The 26,751-nt window shown below is 49.7% G+C and overlaps 1 protein-coding gene across 2 annotated transcripts in view; it reads right to left on the reverse strand.

Annotated features, from left to right (window-relative positions):
* The window catches only part of cpne4a (copine IVa), a 156,610-nt gene that overhangs the window by 16,569 nt on the left and 113,290 nt on the right, over positions 1 to 26,751 (reverse strand). The window lies entirely within an intron of this gene.

Genomic DNA, 26,751 nt, shown 5'->3' on the forward strand with positions numbered 1-26,751 from the left:
ACCTCTCCCTCACTCTGACACATACACCATCCCACCTTCCCTTTACACCTCTCACTCTGACACACACACCATCCCACCTTCCCTTTACACCTCTCACTCTGACAGATACACCATCCCACCTTCCCTTTACACCTCTCACTCTGACACATACACCATCCCACCTTCCCTTTACACCTCTCCCTCTCCCTCACTCTGACACATACACCATCCCACCTTCCCTTTACACCTCTCACTCTGACACACACACCATCCCACCTTCCCTTTACACCTCTCCCTCACTCTGACACATACACCATCCCACCTTCCCTTTACACCTCTCACTCTGAAACACACACCATCCCACCTTCCCTTTACACCTCTCACTCTGACACATACACCATCCCACCTTCCCTTTACACCTCTCACTCTGACACATACACCATCCCACCTTCCCTTTACACCTCTCACTCTGACACATACACCATCCCACCTTCCCTTTACACCTCTCACTCTGACACACACACCATCCCACCTTCCCTTTACACCTCTCAATCTGACACACACACCATCCCACCTTCCCTTTACACCTCTCACTCTGACAGATACACCATCCCACCTTCCCTTTGCACCTCTCACTCTGACACATACACCATCCCACCTTCCCTTTACACCTCTCATTCTGACACACACACCATCCCACCTTTCCTTTACACCTCTCACTCTGACACACACCATCCCACCTTCCCTTTACACCTCTCACTCTGACACACACACCATCCCACCTTCCCTTTACACCTCTCACTCTGACACACACACCATCCCACCTTCCCTTTACACCTCTCACTCTGACACATACACCATCCCACCTTCCCTTTACACCCTCACTTCTGACACATACACCATCCCACCTTCCCTTTACACTCTCACTCTGACACATACACCATCCCACCTTCCCTTTACACCTCTCACTCTGACACACACCATCCCACCTTCCCTTTACACCTCTCCTCACTCTGACACATACACCATCCCACCTTCCCTTTACACCTCTCACTCTGACACATACACCATCCCACCTTCCCTTTACACTCTCCTCACTCTGACACATACACCATCCCACCTTCCCTTTACACCTCTCACTCTGACACATACACCATCCCACCTTCCCTTTACACCTCTCCCTCACTCTGACACATACACCATCCCACCTTCCCTTTACACCTCTCACTCTGACACACACACCATCCCACCTTCCCTTTACACCTCTCACTCACTCTGACACATACACCATCCCACCTTCCCTTTACACCTCTCACTCTGACACATACACCATCCCACCTTCCCTTTACACCTCTCCCTCACTCTGACACATACACCATCCCACCTTCCCTTTACACCTCTCACTCTGACACATACACCATCCCACCTTCCCTTTACACCTCTCCCTCACTCTGACACATACACCATCCCACCTTCCCTTTACACCTCTCACTCTGACACATACACCATCCCACCTTCCCTTTACACCTCTCACTCTGACACATACACCATCCCACCTTCCCTTTACACCTCTCACTCTGACACATACACCATCCCACCTTCCCTTTACACCTCTCACTCTGACACATACACCATCCCACCTTCCCTTTACACCTCTCACTCTGACACATACACCATCCCACCTTCCCTTTACACCTCTCACTCTGACACATACACCATCCCACCTTCCCTTTACACCTCTCACTCTGACACATACACCATCCCACCTTCCCTTTACACCTCTCACTCTGACACATACACCATCCCACCTTCCCTTTACACCTCTCTCTGACACATACACCATCCCACCTTCCCTTTACACCTCTCACTCTGACACATACACCATCCCACCTTTTCTCACTCTGACACCACACCATCCCACCTTCCCCTCTCACTCTGACACATACACCATCCCACCTTCCCTTTACACCTCTCACTCTGACACACACACCATCCCACCTTCCCTTTACACCTCTCACTCTGACACACACACCATCCCACCTTCCCTTTACACCTCTCACTCTGACACACACACCATCCCACCTTCCCTTTACACCTCTCACTCTGACACATACACCATCCCACCTTCCCTTTACACCTCTCACTCTGACACATACACCATCCCACCTTCCTTTACACCTCTCACTCTGACACATACACCATCCCACCTTCCCTTTACACCTCTCCCTCACTCTGACACATACACCATCCCACCTTCCCTTTACACCTCTCACTCACTCTGACACATACACCATCCCACCTTCCCTTTACACCTCTCCCTCACTCTGACACATACACCATCCCACCTTCCCTTTACACCTCTCACTCTGACACATACACCATCCCACCTTCCCTTTACACCTCTCACTCTGACACATACACCATCCCACCTTCCCTTTACACCTCTCACTCTGACACATACACCATCCCACCTTCCCTTTACACCTCTCACTCTGACACATACACCATCCCACCTTCCCTTTACACCTCTCACTCTGACACATACACCATCCCACCTTCCCTTTACACCTCTCACTCTGACACACACACCATCCCACCTTCCCTTTACACCTCTCACTCTGACACATACACCATCCCACCTTCCCTTTACACCTCTCACTCTGACACATACACCATCCCACCTTCCCTTTACACCTCTCACTCACTCTGACACATACACCATCCCACCTTCCCTTTACACCTCTCACTCTGACACATACACCATCCCACCTTCCCTTTACACCTCTCACTCTGACACATACACCATCCCACCTTCCCTTTACACCTCTCACTCTGACACATACACCATCCCACCTTCCCTTTACACCTCTCACTCTGACACATACACCATCCCACCTTCCCTTTACACCTCTCACTCTGACACATACACCATCCCACCTTCCCTTTACACCTCTCACTCTGACACATACACCATCCCACCTTCCCTTTACACCTCTCACTCTGACACATACACCATCCCACCTTCCCTTTACACCTCTCACTCTGACACACACACCATCCCACCTTCCCTTTACACCTCTCACTCTGACACATACACCATCCCACCTTCCTTTACACCTCTCACTCTGACACATACACCATCCCACCTTCCCTTTACACCTCTCACTCTGACACATACACCATCCCACCTTCCCTTTACACCTCTCACTCTGACACATACACCATCCCACCTTCCCTTTACACCTCTCACTCTGACACATACACCATCCCACCTTCCCTTTACACCTCTCACTCTGACACATACACCATCCCACCTTCCCTTTACACTCTCTCACTCTGACACATACACCATCCCACCTTCCCTTTACACCTCTCACTCTGACACATACACCATCCCACCTTCCCTTTACACCTCTCACTCTGACACACACACCATCCCACCTTCCCTTTACACCTCTCACTCTGACACATACACCATCCCACCTTCCCTTTACACCTGACACACACCATCCCACCTTCCCTTTACACCTCTCACTCTGACACATACACCATCCCACCTTCCTTTACACCTCTCACTCTGACACACACACCATCCCACCTTCCCTTTACACCTCTCACTCTGACACATACACCATCCCACCTTCCCTTTACACCTCTCACTCTGACACATACACCATCCCACCTTCCCTTTACACCTCCCTCACTCTGACACATACACCATCCCACCTTCCCTTTACACCTCTCACTCTGACACATACACCATCCCACCTTCCCTTTACACTCTCTCACTCTGACACATACACCATCCCACCTTCCCTTTACACCTCTCACTCTGACACATACACCATCCCACCTTCCCTTTACACCTCCTCACTCTGACACATACACCATCCCACCTTCCCTTTACACCTCTCACTCTGACACATACACCATCCCACCTTCCCTTTACACTCTCTCACTCTGACACATACACCATCCCACCTTCCCTTTACACCTCTCACTCTGACACATACACCATCCCACCTTCCCTTTACACCTCTCACTCTGACACATACACCATCCCACCTTCCCTTTACACCTCTCACTCTGACACATACACCATCCCACCTTCCCTTTACACCTCTCACTCTGACACATACACCATCCCACCTTCCCTTTACACCTCTCACTCTGACACATACACCATCCCACCTTCCCTTTACACCTCTCACTCTGACACATACACCATCCCACCTTCCCTTTACACCTCTCACTCTGACACATACACCATCCCACCTTCCCTTTACACCTCTCACTCTGACACATACACCATCCCACCTTCCCTTTACACCTCTCACTCTGACACATACACCATCCCACCTTCCCTTTACACCTCTCTCACTCTGACACATACACCATCCCACCTTCCCTTTACACCTCTCACTCTGACACATACACCATCCCACCTTCCTTTACACCTCTCACTCTGACACATACACCATCCCACCTTCCCTTTACACCTCTCACTCTGACACATACACCATCCCACCTTCCCTTTACACCTCTCACTCTGACACATACACCATCCCACCTTCCCTTTACACCTCTCCCACCTTCCCTTTACACCTCTGACACATACACCATCCCACCTTCCCTTTACACCTCTCACTCTGACACATACACCATCCCACCTTCCCTTTACACCTCTCACTCTGACACATACACCATCCCACCTTCCTTTACACCTCTCACTCTGACACATACACCATCCCACCTTCCCTTTACACCTCTCACTCTGACACATACACCATCCCACCTTCCCTTTACACCTCTCACTCTGACACATACACCATCCCACCTTCCCCTTTACACCTCTCACTCTGACACATACACCATCCCACCTTCCTTTACACCTCTCACTCTGACACATACACCATCCCACCTTCCCTTTACACCTCTCACTCTGACACACACACCATCCCACCTTCCTTTACACCTCTCACTCTGACACACACCATCCCACCTTCCCTTTACACCTCTCACTCTCATACACCATCCCACCTTCCCTTTACACCTCCCTTTCACCTCACTCTGACACATACACCATCCCACCATCCCACCTTCCCATTTACCTCTCCCTCACTCTGACACATACACCATCCCACCTTCCCTTTACACCTCTCACTCTGACACATACACCATCCCACCTTCCCTTTACACCTCTCACTCTGACACATACACCATCCCACCTTCCCTTTACACCTCTCACTCTGACACATACACCATCCCACCTTCCCTTTACACCTCTCACTCTGACACATACACCATCCCACCTTCCCTTTACACCTCTCACTCTGACACATACACCATCCCACCTTCCCTTTACACCTCTCACTCTGACACATACACCATCCCACCTTCCTTTACACCTCTCACTCTGACACATACACCATCCCACCTTCCTTTACACCTCTCACTCTTTACACCATCCCACCTTCCCTTTACACCTCTCACTCTGACACATACACCATCCCACCTTCCCTTTACACCTCTCACTCTGACACATACACCATCCCACCTTCCCTTTACACCTCTCACTCTGACACATACACCATCCCACCTTCCCTTTACACCTCTCACTCTGACACATACACCATCCCACCTTCCCTTTACACCTCTCACTCTGACACATACACCATCCCACCTTCCCTTTACACCTCTCACTCACTCTGACACATACACCATCCCACCTTCCCTTTACACCTCTCTCACTCTGACACATACACCATCCCACCTTCCCTTTACACTCTCTCACTCTGACACATACACCATCCCACCTTCCTTTACACCTCTCACTCTGACACATACACCATCCCACCTTTCCTTTACACCTCTCACTCTGACACATACACCATCCCACCTTCCCTTTACACCTCTCACTCTGACACATACACCATCCCACCTTCCCTTTACACCTCTCACTCTGACACATACACCATCCCACCTTTCCTTTACACCTCTCACTCTGACACATACACCATCCCACCTTCCCTTTACACCTCTCCTCACTCTGACACATACACCATCCCACCTTCCCTTTACACCTCTCACTCTGACACATACACCATCCCACCTTCCCTTTACACCTCTCACTCTGACACATACACCATCCCACCTTCCCTTTACACCTCTCACTCTGACACATACACCATCCCACCTTCCCTTTACACCTCTCCTCTGACACATACACCATCCCACCTTCCCTTTACACCTCTCACTCTGACACATACACCATCCCACCTTCCCTTTACACCTCTCACTCTGACACATACACCATCCCACCTTCCCTTTACACCTCTCACTCTGACACATACACCATCCCACCTTCCCTTTACACCTCTCACTCTGACACATACACCATCCCACCTTCCCTTTACACCTCTCACTCTGACACATACACCATCCCACCTTCCCTTTACACCTCTCACTCACTCTGACACATACACCATCCCACCTTCCCTTTACACCTCTCACTCTGACACATACACCATCCCACCTTCCCTTTACACCTCTCACTCTGACACATACACCATCCCACCTTCCCTTTACACCTCTCACTCTGACACACACACCATCCCACCTTCCCTTTACACCTCTCACTCTGACACATACACCATCCCACCTTCCCTTTACACCTCTCACTCTGACACATACACCATCCCACCTTCCCTTTACACCTCTCCCTCACTCTGACACATACACCATCCCACCTTCCCTTTACACCTCTCACTCTGACACATACACCATCCCACCTTCCTTTACACCTCTCACTCTGACACATACACCATCCCACCTTCCTTTACACCTCTCACTCTGACACATACACCATCCCACCTTCCCTTTACACCTCTCCCTCACTCTGACACATACACCATCCCACCTTCCCTTTACACCTCTCACTCTGACACATACACCATCCCACCTTCCCTTTACACCTCTCACTCTGACACATACACCATCCCACCTTCCTTTACACCTCTCACTCTGACACATACACCATCCCACCTTCCCTTTACACCTCTCACTCTGACACATACACCATCCCACCTTCCCTTTACACCTCTCATTCTGACACACACACCATCCCACCTTTCCTTTACACCTCTCACTCTGACACACACCATCCCACCTTCCCTTTACACCTCTCACTCTGACACACACACCATCCCACCTTCCCTTTACACCTCTCACTCTGACACATACACCATCCCACCTTCCCTTTACACCTCTCACTCTGACACATACACCATCCCACCTTCCTTTACACCTCTCACTCTGACACATACACCATCCCACCTTCCCTTTACACCTCTCACTCTGACACACACACCATCCCACCTTCCCTTTACACCTCTCACTCTGACACATACACCATCCCACCTTCCCTTTACACCTCTCACTCTGACACATACACCATCCCACCTTCCCTTTACACCTCTCACTCTGACACATACACCATCCCACCTTCCCTTTACACCTCTCACTCTGACACACACCATCCCACCTTCCCTTTACACCTCTCACTCTGACACACACACCATCCCACCTTCCCTTTACACCTCTCACTCTGACACATACACCATCCCACCTTCCCTTTACACCTCTCCCTCACTCTGACACATATACCATCCCACCTTCCCTTTACACCTCTCACTCTGACACATACACCATCCCACCTTCCCTTTACACCTCTCACTCTGACACATACACCATCCCACCTTCCCTTTACACCTCTCACTCTGACACATACACCATCCCACCTTCCCTTTACACCTCTCACTCTGACACATACACCATCCCACCTTCCCTTTACACCTCTCACTCTGACACATACACCATCCCACCTTCCCTTTACACCTCTCCTCACTCTGACACATACACCATCCCACCTTCCCTTTACACCTCTCACTCTGACACATACACCATCCCACCTTCCTTTACACCTCACCTCACTCTGACACATACACCATCCCACCTTCCTTTACACCTCTCACTCTGACACATACACCATCCCACCTTCCCTTTACACCTCTCACTCTGACACATACACCATCCCACCTTCCCTTTACACCTCTCACTCTGACACATACACCATCCCACCTTCCCTTTACACCTCTCACTCTGACACACACACCATCCCACCTTCCCTTTACACCTCTCACTCTGACACATACACCATCCCACCTTCCCTTTACACCTCTCACTCTGACACATACACCATCCCACCTTCCCTTTACACCTCTCTCACTCTGACACATACACCATCCCACCTTCCCTTTACACCTCTCACTCTGACACATACACCATCCCACCTTCCCTTTACACCTCTCACTCTGACACATACACCATCCCACCTTCCCTTTACACCTCTCACTCTGACACATACACCATCCCACCTTCCCTTTACACCTCTCACTCTGACACATACACCATCCCACCTTCCCTTTACACCTCTCACTCTGACACATACACCATCCCACCTTCCCTTTACACCTCTCACTCTGACACATACACCATCCCACCTTCCCTTTACACCTCTCACTCTGACACATACACCATCCCACCTTCCCTTTACACCTCTCACTCTGACACATACACCATCCCACCTTCCCTTTACACTCTCTCACTCTGACACATACACCATCCCACCTTCCCTTTACACCTCTCACTCTGACACATACACCATCCCACCTTCCCTTTACACCTCTCACTCTGACACACACACCATCCCACCTTCCCTTTACACCTCTCACTCTGACACACACACCATCCCACCTTCCCTTTACACCTCTCACTCTGACACATACACCATCCCACCTTCCCTTTACACCTCTCACTCTGACACATACACCATCCCACCTTCCCTTTACACTCTCTCACTCTGACACATACACCATCCCACCTTCCCTTTACACCTCTCACTCTGACACATACACCATCCCACCTTCCCTTTACACCTCTCACTCTGACACATACACCATCCCACCTTCCCTTTACACCTCTCACTCTGACACATACACCATCCCACCTTCCCTTTACACCTCTCACTCTGACACATACACCATCCCACCTTCCCTTTACACCTCTCACTCTGACACATACACCATCCCACCTTCCCTTTACACCTCTCACTCTGACACATACACCATCCCACCTTCCCTTTACACCTCTCACTCTGACACATACACCATCCCACCTTCCCTTTACACCTCTCACTCTGACACATACACCATCCCACCTTCCCTTTACACCTCTCACTCTGACACATACACCATCCCACCTTCCTTTACACTCTCTCACTCTGACACATACACCATCCCACCTTCCCTTTACACCTCTCACTCTGACACATACACCATCCCACCTTCCCTTTACACCTCTCACTCTGACACATACACCATCCCACCTTCCTTTACACCTCTCACTCTGACACATACACCATCCCACCTTCCCTTTACACCTCTCACTCTGACACATACACCATCCCACCTTCCTTTACACTCTCTCACTCTGACACATACACCATCCCACCTTCCCTTTACACCTCTCACTCTGACACATACACCATCCCACCTTCCCTTTACACCTCTCACTCTGACACATACACCATCCCACCTTCCTTTACACTCTCTCACTCTGACACATACACCATCCCACCTTCCCTTTACACCTCTCACTCTGACACATACACCATCCCACCTTCCTTTACACCTCTCACTCTGACACATACACCATCCCACCTTCCCTTTACACTCTCTCACTCTGACACATACACCATCCCACCTTCCCTTTACACCTCTCACTCTGACACATACACCATCCCACCTTCCCTTTACACCTCTCACTCTGACACATACACCATCCCACCTTCCCTTTACACCTCTCACTCTGACACATACACCATCCCACCTTCCCTTTACACCTCTCACTCTGACACATACACCATCCCACCTTCCCTTTACACCTCTCACTCTGACACATACACCATCCCACCTTCCCTTTACACCTCTCACTCTGACACATACACCATCCACCTTCCCTTTACACCTCTCACTCTGACACATACACCATCCCACCTTCCCTTTACACCTTTACACCATCCCACCTTCCTTTACACCTCTCACTCTGACACATACACCATCCCACCTTCCCTTTACACCTCTCACTCTGACACATACACCATCCCACCTTCCCTTTACACCTCTCACTCTGACACATACACCATCCCACCTTCCCTTTACACCTCTCACTCTGACACATACACCATCCCACCTTCCTTTACACCTCCCTCACTCTGACACATACACCATCCCACCTTCCCTTTACACCTCTCACTCTGACACATACACCATCCCACCTTCCCTTTACACTCTCTCACTCTGACACATACACCATCCCACCTTCCTTTACACCTCTCACTCTGACACATACACCATCCCACCTTCCTTTACACCTCTCACTCTGACACATACACCATCCCACCTTCCCTTTACACCTCTCACTCTGACACATACACCATCCCACCTTTCCTTTACACCTCTCACTCTGACACACACACCATCCCACCTTCCTTTACACCTCTCACTCTGACACATACACCATCCCACCTTCCCTTTACACCTCTCACTCTGACACATACACCATCCCACCTTCCCTTTACACCTCTCTCACTCTGACACATACACCATCCCACCTTCCCTTTACACCTCTCACTCTGACACACACACCATCCCACCTTCCTTTACACCTCTCACTCTGACACATACACCATCCCACCTTCCCTTTACACCTCTCACTCTGACACATACACCATCCCACCTTCCCTTTACACCTCTCACTCTGACACATACACCATCCCACCTTCCCTTTACACCTCTCACTCTGACACATACACCATCCCACCTTCCCTTTACACCTCTCACTCTGACACATACACCATCCCACCTTCCCTTTACACCTCTCACTCTGACACATACACCATCCCACCTTCCCTTTACACCTCTCACTCTGACACATACACCATCCCACCTTCCCTTTACACCTCTCACTCTGACACATACACCATCCCACCTTCCCTTTACACCTCTCACTCTGACACATACACCATCCCACCTTCCCTTTACACCTCTCACTCTGACACATACACCATCCCACCTTCCTTTACACCTCTCACTCTGACACATACACCATCCCACCTTCCTTTACACCTCTCACTCTGACACACACACCATCCCACCTTCCCTTTACACCTCTCACTCTGACACATACACCATCCCACCTTCCCTTTACACCTCTCACTCTGACACACACACCATCCCACCTTCCCTTTACACCTCTCTCACTCTGACACATACACCATCCCACCTTCCCTTTACACCTCCTCACTCTGACACATACACCATCCCACCTTCCCTTTACACCTCTCTCACTCTGACACATACACCATCCCACCTTCCTTTACACTCTCTCACTCTGACACATACACCATCCCACCTTCCCTTTACACCTCTCACTCTGACACATACACCATCCCACCTTCCCTTTACACCTCTCACTCTGACACATACACCATCCCACCTTCCTTTACACCTCTCACTCTGACACATACACCATCCCACCTTTCCCTTTACACTCTCACTCTCACTCTGACACATACACCATCCCACCTTCCCTTTACACCTCTCACTCTGACACATACACCATCCCACCTTCCTTTACACTCTCCCTCACTCTGACACATACACCATCCCACCTTCCCTTTACACCTCTCACTCTGACACATACACCATCCCACCTTCCCTTTACACCTCTCCTCACTCTGACACATACACCATCCCACCTTCCCTTTACACCTTCTCACTCTGACACATACACCATCCCACCTTCCTTTACACCTCTCACTCTGACACATACACCATCCCACCTTCCCTTTACACCTCTCACTCTGACACATACACCATCCCACCTTCCTTTACACCTCTCACTCTGACACATACACCATCCCACCTTCCTTTACACCTCTCACTCTGACACATACACCATCCCACCTTCCCTTTACACCTCTCACTCTGACACATACACCATCCCACCTTCCCTTTACACCTCTCACTCTGACACATACACCATCCCACCTTCCCTTTACACCTCTCACTCTGACACATACACCATCCCACCTTCCTTTACACCTCTCACTCTGACACATACACCATCCCACCTTCCTTTACACCTCTCACTCTGACACACACCATCCCACCTTCCCTTTACACCTCTCACTCTGACACATACACCATCCCACCTTCCCTTTACACCTCTCACTCTGACACATACACCATCCCACCTTCCCTTTACACCTCTCACTCTGACACATACACCATCCCACCTTCCCTTTACACCTCTCACTCTGACACATACACCATCCCACCTTCCCTTTACACCTCTCACTCTGACACATACACCATCCCACCTTCCCTTTACACCTCTCACTCTGACACATACACCATCCCACCTTCCCTTTACACCTCTCACTCTGACACACACACCATCCCACCTTCCCTTTACACTCTCTCACTCTGACACATACACCATCCCACCCTTCCCTTTACACCTCTCACTCTGACATACACCATCCCACCTTCCCTTTACACCTTCTCACTTTACACCATCCCACCTTCCCTTTACACCTCTCACTCTGACACATACACCATCCCACCTTCCCTTTACACTCTCCTCACTCTGACACATACACCATCCCACCTTCCTTTACACCTCTCACTCTGACACATACACCATCCCACCTTCCCTTTACACCTCTCACTCTGACACATACACCATCCCACCTTCCCTTTACACCTCTCACTCTGACACATACACCATCCCACCTTCCCTTTACACCTCTCACTCTGACACATACACCATCCCACCTTCCTTTACACCTCTCACTCTGACACATACACCATCCCACCTTCCTTTACACCTCTCACTCTGACACATACACCATCCCACCTTTCCTTTACACCTCTCACTCTGACACATACACCATCCCACCTTCCCTTTACACCCTCTCACTCTGACACATACACCATCCCACCTTCCCTTTACACCTCTCACTCTGACACACACACCATCCCACCTTCCCTTTACACCTCTCACTCTGACACATACACCATCCCACCTTCCCTTTACACCTCTCACTCTGACACATACACCATCCCACCTTCCTTTACACCTCTCACTCTGACACATACACCATCCCACCTTCCCTTTACACCTCTCACTCTGACACATACACCATCCCACCTTTCCTTTACACCTCTCCTCACTCTGACACATACACCATCCCACCTTCCCTTTACACCTCTCACTCTGACACATACACCATCCCACCTTCCTTTACACCTCTCTCACTCTGACACATACACCATCCCACCTTCCCTTTACACCTCTCACTCTGACACATACACCATCCCACCTTCCTTTACACTCTCCTCACTCTGACACATACACCATCCCACCTTCCCTTTACACCTCTCACTCTGACACATACACCATCCCACCTTCCCTTTACACCTCTCACTCTGACACATACACCATCCCACCTTCCCTTTACACCTCTCACTCTGACACATACACCATCCCACCTTCCCTTTACACCTCTCACTCTGACACATACACCATCCCACCTTCCCTTTACACCTCTCACTCTGACACATACACCATCCCACCTTCCTTTACACCTCTCACTCTGATACACCACCTTCCTTTACACTCATCCCACCTTTCCCTTTACACCTCTCACTCTGACACATACACCATCCCACCTTCCTTTACACTCTCACTCACTCTGACACATACACCATCCCACCTTCCCTTTACACCTCTCTTCTGACACATACACCATCCCACCTTCCCTTTACACACTCTGACACATACACCATCCCACCTTCCCTTTACACCTCTCACTCTGACACATACACCATCCCACCTTCCCTTTACACCTCTCACTCTGACACATACACCATCCCACCTTCCTTTACACCTCTCACTCTGACACATACACCATCCCACCTTCCCTTTACACCTCTCACTCTGACACATACACCATCCCACCTTCCCTTTACACCTCTCACTCTGACACATACACCATCCCACCTTCCTTTACACCTCTCACTCTGACACATACACCATCCCACCTTCCCTTTACACCTCCTCACTCTGACACATACACCATCCCACCTTCCCTTTACACCTCTCACTCTGACACATACACCATCCCACCTTCCCTTTACACCTCTCACTCTGACACATACACCATCCCACCTTCCTTTACACCTCTCACTCTGACACATACACCATCCCACCTTCCCTTTACACCTCTCACTCTGACACATACACCATCCCACCTTCCTTTACACCTCTCACTCTGACACATACACCATCCCACCTTCCTTTACACCTCTCACTCTGACACATACACCATCCCACCTTTCCTTTACACCTCTCACTCTGACACATACACCATCCCACCTTCCCTTTACACCTCTCACTCTGACACATACACCATCCCACCTTCCCTTTACACCTCTCACTCTGACACATACACCATCCCACCTTCCTTTACACCTCTCACTCTGACACATACACCATCCCACCTTCCCTTTACACCTCTCACTCTGACACATACACCATCCCACCTTCCCTTTACACCTCTCACTCTGACACATACACCATCCCACCTTCCCTTTACACCTCTCACTCTGACACATACACCATCCCACCTTCCCTTTACACCTCTCACTCTGACACATACACCATCCCACCTTCCTTTACACCTCCTCACTCTGACACATACACCATCCCACCTTCCTTTACACCTCTCACTCTGACACATACACCATCCCACCTTCCTTTACACCTCTCACTCTGACACATACACCATCCCACCTTTCCCTTTACACCTCTCACTCTGACACATACACCATCCCACCTTCCCTTTACACCTCTCACTCTGACACACACCATCCCACCTTCCCTTTACACCTCTCACTCTGACACATACACCATCCCACCTTCCCTTTACACCTCTCACTCTGACACATACACCATCCCACCTTCCCTTTACACCTCTCACTCTGACACATACACCATCCCACCTTCCTTTACACCTCTCACTCTGACACATACACCATCCCACCTTTCCCTTTACACCTCTCACTCTGACACATACACCATCCCACCTTCCCTTTACACCTCTCACTCTGACACATACACCATCCCACCTTCCTTTACACCTTCTCACTCTGACACATACACCATCCCACCTTCCTTTACACCTCTCACTCTGACACATACACCATCCCACCTTTTCCTTTACACCTCTCACTCTGACACATACACCATCCCACCTTCCCTTTACACCTCTCACTCTGACACATACACCATCCCACCTTCCTTTACACCTCCCTCACTCTGACACATACACCATCCCACCTTCCCTTTACACCTCTCACTCACTGACACATACACCATCCCACCTTCCCTTTACACCTCTCCTCACTCTGACACATACACCATCCCACCTTCCTTTACACCTCTCACTCTGACACACACACCATCCCACCTTCCCTTTACACTCTCTCACTCTGACACATACACCATCCCACCTTCCTTTACACCTCTCACTCTGACACATACACCATCCCACCTTCCCTTTACACCTCTCCCTCACTCTGACACATACACCATCCCACCTTCCCTTTACACCTCTCACTCTGACACATACACCATCCCACCTTCCTTTACACCTCTCCTCACTCTGACACATACACCATCCCACCTTCCCTTTACACCTCTCACTCTGACACATACACCATCCCACCTTCCCTTTACACCTCTCACTCTGACACATACACCATCCCACCTTCCCTTTACACCTCTCACTCTGACACATACACCATCCCACCTTCCCTTTACACCTCTCACTCTGACACATACACCATCCCACCTTCCCTTTACACCTCTCACTCTGACACATACACCATCCCACCTTCCCTTTACACCTCTCACTCTGACACATACACCATCCCACCTTCCCTTTACACCTCTCACTTGACACATACACCATCCCACCTTTCCTTTACACCTCTCACTCTGACACATACACCATCCCACCTTTCCTTTACACCTCTTTACACATCCCACCTTCCTTTACACCTCTCACTCTGACACATACACCATCCCACCTTCCTTTACACCTCTCACTCTGACACATACACCATCCCACCTTCCTTTACACCTCTCACTCTCTGACACATACACCATCCCACCTTCCCTTTACACCTCTCACTCTGACACATACACCATCCCACCTTCCCTTTACACCTCTCACTCTGACACATACACCATCCCACCTTCCCTTTACACTCTCCTCACTCTGACACATACACCATCCCACCTTCCCTTTACACCTCTCACTCTGACACATACACCATCCCACCTTCCTTTACACCTCTCACTCTGACACATACACCATCCCACCTTCCTTTACACCTCTCACTCTGACACATACACCATCCCACCTTCCCTTTACACTCACTCTGACACATACACCATCCCACCTTCCCTTTACACCTCTCACTCTGACACATACACCATCCCACCTTCCTTTACACCTCTCACTCTGACACATACACCATCCCACCTTCCCTTTACACCTCTCACTCTGACACATACACCATCCCACCTTCCTTTACACCTCTCACTCTGACACATACACCATCCCACCTTCCCTTTACACCTCTCCTCACTCTGACACATACACCATCCCACCTTCCCTTTACACTCTCTCACTCTGACACATACACCATCCCACCTTCCCTTTACACCTCTCACTCTGACACATACACCATCCCACCTTCCCTTTACACCTCTCACTCTGACACATACACCATCCACCTTCCTTTACACCTCTCACTCTGACACATACACCATCCCACCTTCCTTTACACCTCTCACTCTGACACATACACCATCCCACCTTCCTTTACACCTCTCACTCTGACACATACACCATCCCACCTTCCTTTACACCTCTCACTCTGACACACACACCATCCCACCTTTCCTTTACACCTCTCACTCTGACACATACACCATCCCACCTTCCTTTACACCTCTCACTCTGACACATACACCATCCCACCTTCCTTTACACCTCTCACTCTGACACATACACCATCCCACCTTTCCTTTACACTCTCACTCTGACACATACACCATCCCACCTTTCCTTTACACCTCTCACTCTGACACATACACCATCCCACCTTCCCTTTACACCTCTCACTCTGACACATACACCATCCCACCTTCCCTTTACACCTCTCACTCTGACACATACACCATCCCACCTTCCTTTACACCTCTCACTCTGACACATACACCATCCCACCTTCCCTTTACACCTCTCACTCTGACACATACACCATCCCACCTTCCCTTTACACCTCTCACTCTGACACATACACCATCCCACCTTCCTTTACACCTCTCTCACTCTGACACATACACCATCCCACCTTCCCTTTACACCTCTCACTCTGACACATACACCATCCCACCTTCCTTTACACCTCTCTCTCACTCTGACACATACACCATCCCACCTTCCCTTTACACCTCTCACTCTGACACACACACCATCCCACCTTCCCTTTACACCTCTCACACTGACATACACCATCCCACCTTCCCCTTTACACTCTCTCACTCTGACACATACACCATCCCACCTTCCTTTACACCTCTCACTCTGACACATACACCATCCCACCTTCCCTTTACACCTCTCACTCTGACACATACACCATCCCACCTTCCCTTTACACCTCTCACTCTGACACATACACCATCCCACCTTCCCTTTACACCTCTCACTCTGACACATACACCATCCCACCTTCCTTTACACCTCTCACTCTGACACATACACCATCCCACCTTCCTTTACACCTCTCACTCTGACACACACACCATCCCACCTTCCCTTTACACCTCTCACTCTGACACACACCATCCCACCTTCCCTTTACACCTCTCACTCTGACACATACACCATCCCACCTTCCTTTACACCTCTCACTCTGACACATACACCATCCCACCTTCCTTTACACTCTCTCACTCTGACACATACACCATCCCACCTTCCCTTTACACCTCTCACTCTGACACATACACCATCCCACCTTCCTTTACACCTCTCTCACTCTGACACATACACCATCCCACCATCCCCCTTTTACACCTCTCACTCTGACACATACACCATCCCACCTTTCCTTTACACCTCTTCATCCCACCTTCCTTTACACCTCTCACTCTGACACATACACCATCCCACCTTCCTTTACACCTCTCACTCTGACACATACACCATCCCACCTTCCCTTTACACCTCTCACTCTGACACATACACCATCCCATCCCACCTTCCTTTACACCTCTCACTCTGACACATACACCATCCCACCTTCCTTTACACCTCTCACTCTGACACATACACCATCCCACCTTTCCTTTACACCTCTCACTCTGACACATACACCATCCCACCTTCCCTTTACACCTCTCACTCTGACACATACACCATCCCACCTTCCCTTTACACTCTCCCTCACTCTGACACATACACCATCCCACCTTCCTTTACACCTCTCACTCTGACACATACACCATCCCACCTTCCCTTTACACCTCTCACTCTGACACATACACCATCCCACCTTCCTTTACACCTCTCACTCTGACACATACACCATCCCACCTTCCCTTTACACTCTCTCACTCTGACACATACACCATCCCACCTTCCCTTTACACCTCTCACTCTGACACATACACCATCCCACCTTCCTTTACACCTCTCACTCTGACACATACACCATCCCACCTTCCCTTTACACTCTCACTCTGACACATACACCATCCCACCTTTCCTTTACACCTCTCACTCTGACATACACCATCCCACCTTCCTTTACACCTCTCACTCTGACACATACACCATCCCACCTTCCCTTTACACCTCTCACTCTGACACATACACCATCCCACCTTCCCTTTACACCTCTCACTCTGACACATACACCATCCCACCTTCCCTTTACACCTCTCCTCACTCTGACATACACCATCCCACCTTCCCTTTACACCTCTCCCTTGACACATACACCATCCCACCTTCCTTTACACCTCTCACTCTGACACATACACCATCCCACCTTTCCTTTACACCTCTCACTCTGACACATACACCATCCCACCTTCCCTTTACACCTCTCACTCTGACACATACACCATCCCACCTTCCCTTTACACCTCTCACTCTGACACATACACCATCCCACCTTCCTTTACACCTCTCACTCTGACACACACCATCCCACCTTCCCTTTACACCTCTCACTCTGACAGATACACCATCCCACCTTCCCTTTACACCTCTCACTCTGACACATACACCATCCCACCTTCCCTTTACACCTCTCACTCTGACACATACACCATCCCACCTTTCCTTTACACCTCTCACTCTGACACATACACCATCCCACCTTCCCTTTACACCTCTCACTCTGACACATACACCATCCCACCTTCCCTTTACACCTCTCACTCTGACACATACACCATCCCACCTTCCTTTACACTCTCACTCTGACACATACACCATCCCACCTTCCTTTACACCTCTCACTCTGACACACACACCATCCCACCTTCCTTTACACCTCTCTCACTCTGACACATACACCATCCCACCTTCCCTTTACACCTCTCACTCTGACACATACACCATCCCACCTTCCCTTTACACCTCTCACTCTGACACATACACCATCCCACCTTCCTTTACACCTCTCACTCTGACACATACACCATCCCACCTTCCCTTTACACCTCTCACTCTGACACATACACCATCCCACCTTCCCTTTACACCTCTCACTCTGACACATACACCATCCCACCTTCCCTTTACACCTCTCACTCTGACACATACACCATCCCACCTTCCTTTACACCTCTCACTCTGACACATACACCATCCCACCTTCCCTTTACACCTCTCACTCTGACACATACACCATCCCACCTTCCTTTACACCTCTCACTCTGACACATACACCATCCCACCTTCCCTTTACACCTCTCACTCTGACACATACACCATCCCCTTCCCTTTACACCTCTCACTCTGACACATACACCATCCCACCTTCCTTTACACCTCTCACTCTGACACATACACCATCCCACCTTCCCTTTACACCCTTCTGACACATACACCATCCCACCTTCCTTTACACCTCTCACTCTGACACATACACCATCCCACCTTCCCTTTACACCTCTCTCACTCTGACACATACACCATCCCACCTTCCTTTACACCTCTCACTCTGACACATACACCATCCCACCTTCCTTTACACCTCTCACTCTGACACACACCATCCCACCTTCCTTTACACCTCTCACTCTGACACATACACCATCCCACCTTCCTTTACACCTCTCACTTGACACATACACCATCCCACCTTTCCTTTACACCTCTCACTCTGACACATACACCATCCCACCTTCCCTTTACACCTCTCCTCACTCTGACACATACACCATCCCACCTTCCCTTTACACCTCTCACTCTGACACACACACCATATCCCACCTTCCCTTTACACCTCTCCTCACTCTGACACATACACCATCCCACCTTCCTTTACACCTCTCACTCTGACACATACACCATCCCACCTTCCCTTTACACCTCTCACTCTGACACATACACCATCCCACCTTCCTTTACACCTCTCACTCTGACACACACACCATCCCACCTTCCCTTTACACCTCTCACTCTGACACATACACCATCCCACCTTCCCTTTACACCTCTCACTCTGACACATACACCATCCCACCTTCCTTTACACCTCTCACTCTGACACATACACCATCCCACCTTCCTTTACACCTCTCACTCTGACACACACACCATCCCACCTTCCCTTTACACCTCTCTCACTCTGACACATACACCATCCCACCTTTCCTTTACACCTCTCACTCTGACACATACACCATCCCACCTTTCCTTTACACCTCTCTCACTCTGACACATACACCATCCCACCTTCCTTTACACCTCTCACTCTGACACATACACCATCCCACCTTCCCTTTACACCTCTCACTCTGACATACACCATCCCACCTTCCTTTACACCTCTCACTCTGACACATACACCATCCCACCTTCCTTTACACTCTCCCTCACTCTGACACATACACCATCCCACCTTCCCTTTACACCTCTCACTCTGACACATACACCATCCCACCTTTCCCTTTACCTCTCCTCACTCTGACACATACACCATCCCACCTTCCCTTTACACCTCTCACTCTGACACATACACCATCCCACCTTCCCTTTACACCTCTCACTCTGACACATACACCATCCCACCTTCCCTTTACACCTCTCACTCTGACACATACACCATCCCACCTTCCTTTACACCTCTCACTCTGACACATACACCATCCCACCTTCCCTTTACACCTCTCACTCTGACACATACACCATCCCACCTTCCCTTTACACCTCTCACTCTGACACATACACCATCCCACCTTCCTTTACACCTCTCCTCACTCTGACACATACACCATCCCACCTTCCCTTTACACCTCTCACTTGACACATACACCATCCCACCTTCCTTTACACCTCTCCTCACTCTGACACATACACCATCCCACCTTCCCTTTACACCTCTCACTCTGACACATACACCATCCCACCTTTCCTTTACACCTCTCACTTGACACATACACCATCCCACCTTCCCTTTACACCTCTCACTCTGACACATACACCATCCCACCTTCCCTTTACACCTCTCACTCTGACACATACACCATCCCACCTTCCTTTACACCTCTCACTCTGACACATACACCATCCCACCTTTCCTTTACACCTCTCACTCTGACACATACACCATCCCACCTTCCCTTTACACTCTCTCACTTGACACATACACCATCCCACCTTCCCTTTACACCTCTCACTCTGACACATACACCATCCCACCTTCCTTTACACCTCTCACTCTGACACATACACCATCCCACCTTCCCTTTACACCTCTCACTCTGACACATACACCATCCCACCTTCCCTTTACACCTCTCACTCTGACACATACACCATCCCACCTTCCCTTTACACCTCTCACTCTGACACATACACCATCCCACCTTCCTTTACACCTCTCACTCTGACACATACACCATCCCACCTTCCTTTACACCTCTCCCTCACTCTGACACATACACCATCCCACCTTCCTTTACACCTCTCACTCTGACACATACACCATCCCACCTTCCCTTTACACCTCTCACTCTGACACATACACCATCCCACCTTCCTTTACACTCTCCTCACTCTGACACATACACCATCCCACCTTCCTTTACACCTCTCACTCTGACACATACACCATCCCACCTTCCTTTACACCTCCCTCACTCTGACACATACACCATCCCACCTTTCCTTTACACCTCTCACTCTGACACATACACCATCCCACCTTTCCTTTACACCTCTCACTCTGACACATACACCATCCCACCTTCCCTTTACACCTCTCACTCTGACACATACACCATCCCACCTTCCCTTTACACCTCTCACTCTGACACATACACCATCCCACCTTCCCTTTACACCTCTCACTCTGACACATACACCATCCCACCTTCCTTTACACCTCTCACTCTGACACATACACCATCCCACCTTCCTTTACACCTTCTCACTTGACACATACACCATCCCACCTTCCTTTACACCCTCACTCTGACACATACACCATCCCACCTTCCCTTTACACCTCTCACTCTGACACATACACCATCCCACCTTTCCTTTACACCTCCTTTACACCTCTCACTCTGACACATACACCATCCCACCTTCCCTTTACACCTCTCACTCTGACACATACACCATCCCACCTTCCTTTACACCTCTCTCACTCTGACACATACACCATCCCACCTTTCCTTTACACCTCTCACTCTGACACACACCATCCCACCTTCCCTTTACACTCTCTCACTCTGACACATACACCATCCCACCTTTCCTTTACACCTCTCACTTGACACATACACCATCCCACCTTCCTTTACACCTCTCACTCTGACACATACACCATCCCACCTTTCCCTTTACACCTCACTCACTCTGACACATACACCATCCCACCTTTCCTTTACACCTCTCACTCTGACACATACACCATCCCACCTTCCTTTACACCTCTCACTCTGACACATACACCATCCCACCTTCCCTTTACACCTCTCACTCTGACACATACACCATCCCACCTTCCCTTTACACCTCTCACTCTGACACATACACCATCCCACCTTCCTTTACACCTCTCACTCTGACACATACACCATCCCTTTCCTTTACACCTCTCTCACTCTGACACATACACCATCCCACCTTCCCTTTACACCTCTCACTCTGACACATACACCATCCCACCTTTCCCTTTACACCTCTCCCTCACTCTGACACATACACCATCCCACCTTCCTTTACACCTCTCACTCTGACACATACACCATCCCACCTTCCCTTTCCTCACTGACACATACACCATCCCACCTTCCCTTTACACCTCCTCACTCTGACACACACACCATCCCACCTTCCTTTACACCTCTCACTCTGACACATACACCATCCCACCTTTCCTTTACACCTCTCACTCTGACACATACACCATCCCACCTTTCCTTTACACCTCTCACTCTGACACATACACCATCCCACCTTCCCTTTACACATACACCTCCCACCTTCCTTTACACTCTGACACATACACCATCCCACCTTCCTTTACACCTCTCACTCTGACACATACACCATCCCACCTTCCTTTACACCTCTCACTCTGACACATACACCATCCCACCTTTCCTTTACACCTCTCACTCTGACACATACACCATCCCACCTTCCCTTTACACCTCTCCTCACTCTGACACATACACCATCCCACCTTTCCTTTACACCTCTCACTCTGACACACACACCATCCCACCTTTTCCTTTACACCTCTCACTCTGACACATACACCATCCCACCTTTCCTTTACACCTCTCCTCACTCTGACACATACACCATCCCACCTTCCTTTACACTCTCTCACTCTGACACATACACCATCCCACCTTCCTTTACACCTCTCACTCTGACACATACACCATCCCACCTTCCTTTACACCTCTCTCACTCTGACACATACACCATCCCACCTTTCCTTTACACCTCTCACACTGACACATACACCATCCCACCTTCCTTTACACCTCTCACTCTGACACATACACCATCCCACCTTCCTTTACACCTCTCACTTTATCCCACCTTCCCTTTACACCTCTCACTCTGACACATACACCATCCCACCTTTCCTTTACACCTCTCACTCTGACACATACACCATCCCACCTTCCTTTACACCTCTCCTCACTCTGACACATACACCATCCCACCTTCCCTTTACACCTCTCCTCACTCTGACACATACACCATCCCACCTTCCTTTACACCTCTCACTCTGACACATACACCATCCCACCTTCCTTTACACCTCTCACTCTGACACATACACCATCCCACCTTCCTTTACACCTCTCACTCTGACACATACACCATCCCACCTTTCCTTTACACCTCTCACTCTGACACATACACCATCCCACCTTTTCCTTTACACTCTCTCACTCTGACACATACACCATCCCACCTTCCTTTACACCTCTCACTCTGACACATACACCATCCCACCTTTCCTTTACACCTCTCACTCTGACACATACACCATCCCACCTTCCCTTTACACCTCCCTCACTCTGACACATACACCATCCCACCTTCCCTTTACACCTCTCACTCTGACACATACACCATCCCACCTTTCCTTTACACCTCTCTCACTCTGACACATACACCATCCCACCTTCCTTTACACCTCTCACTCTGACACATACACCATCCCACCTTCCTTTACACCTCTCCTCACTCTGACACATACACCATCCCACCTTCCTTTACACCTCCCTCACTCTGACACACACCATCCCACCTTCCCTTTACACCTCTCACTCTGACACATACACCATCCCACCTTTCCTTTACACCTCTCACTCTGACACATACACCATCCCACCTTCCTTTACACCTCTCACTCTGACACATACACCATCCCACCTTTCCCTTTACACCTCTCACTCTGACACATACACCATCCCACCTTCCTTTACACCTCTCACTGACACATACACCATCCCACCTTCCCTTTACACCTCTCACTCTGACACATACACCATCCCACCTTCCTTTACACCTCTCACTCTGACACATACACATCCCACCTTCCTTTACACCTCTCACTCTGACACATACACCATCCCACCTTTCCTTTACACCTCTCACTCTGACACATACACCATCCCACCTTCCTTTACACCTCTCACTCTGACACATACACCATCCCACCTTCCTTTACACCTTCACTCTGACATACACCATCCCACCTTCCTTTACACCTCTCACTCTGACACATACACCATCCCACCTTCCTTTACACTCTCTCTCACTCTGACACATACACCATCCCACCTTCCTTTACACCTCTCACTCTGACACATACACCATCCCACCTTCCTTTACACTCTCACTCTGACACATACACCATCCCACCTTCCCTTTACACACTCTGACACATACACCATCCCACCTTCCCTTTACACCTCTCACTCTGACACATACACCATCCCACCTTTCCTTTACACCTCTCTCACTCTGACACATACACCATCCCACCTTCCCTTTACACCTCTCACTCTGACATACACCATCCCACCTTCCTTTACACCTCTCACTCTGACACATACACCATCCCACCTTCCCTTTACACCTCTCTCACTCTGACACATACACCATCCCACCTTTCCTTTACACCTCTCACTCTGACACATACACCATCCCACCTTTCCTTTACACCTCTCACTCTGACACACACCATCCCACCTTCCTTTACACCTCTCACTCACTGACACATACACCATCCCACCTTTCCTTTACACCTCTCACTCTGACACATACACCATCCCACCTTCCCTTTACACCTCTCACTCTGACACATACACCATCCCACCTTTCCTTTACACCTCTCACTCTGACACATACACCATCCCACCTTCCTTTACACCTCTCACTCTGACACATACACCATCCCACCTTCCCTTTACACCTCTCACTCTGACACATACACCATCCCACCTTCCTTTACACCTCACTCACTCTGACACATACACCATCCCACCTTCCCTTTACACCTCTCACTCTGACACATACACCATCCCACCTTCCCTTTACACCTTCACTCTGACACATACACCATCCCACCTTCCCTTTACACCTCTCACTCTGACACATACACCATCCCACCTTTCCTTTACACCTCTCTCACTCTGACACATACACCATCCCACCTTCCTTTACACCTCTCACTCTGACACATACACCATCCCACCTTCCCTTTACACCTCTCACTCTGACACATACAC

Source organism: Oncorhynchus nerka, linkage group LG14 (genome assembly GCF_034236695.1).
Source record: "Oncorhynchus nerka isolate Pitt River linkage group LG14, Oner_Uvic_2.0, whole genome shotgun sequence".
Lineage (NCBI taxonomy): Eukaryota > Metazoa > Chordata > Actinopteri > Salmoniformes > Salmonidae > Oncorhynchus > Oncorhynchus nerka.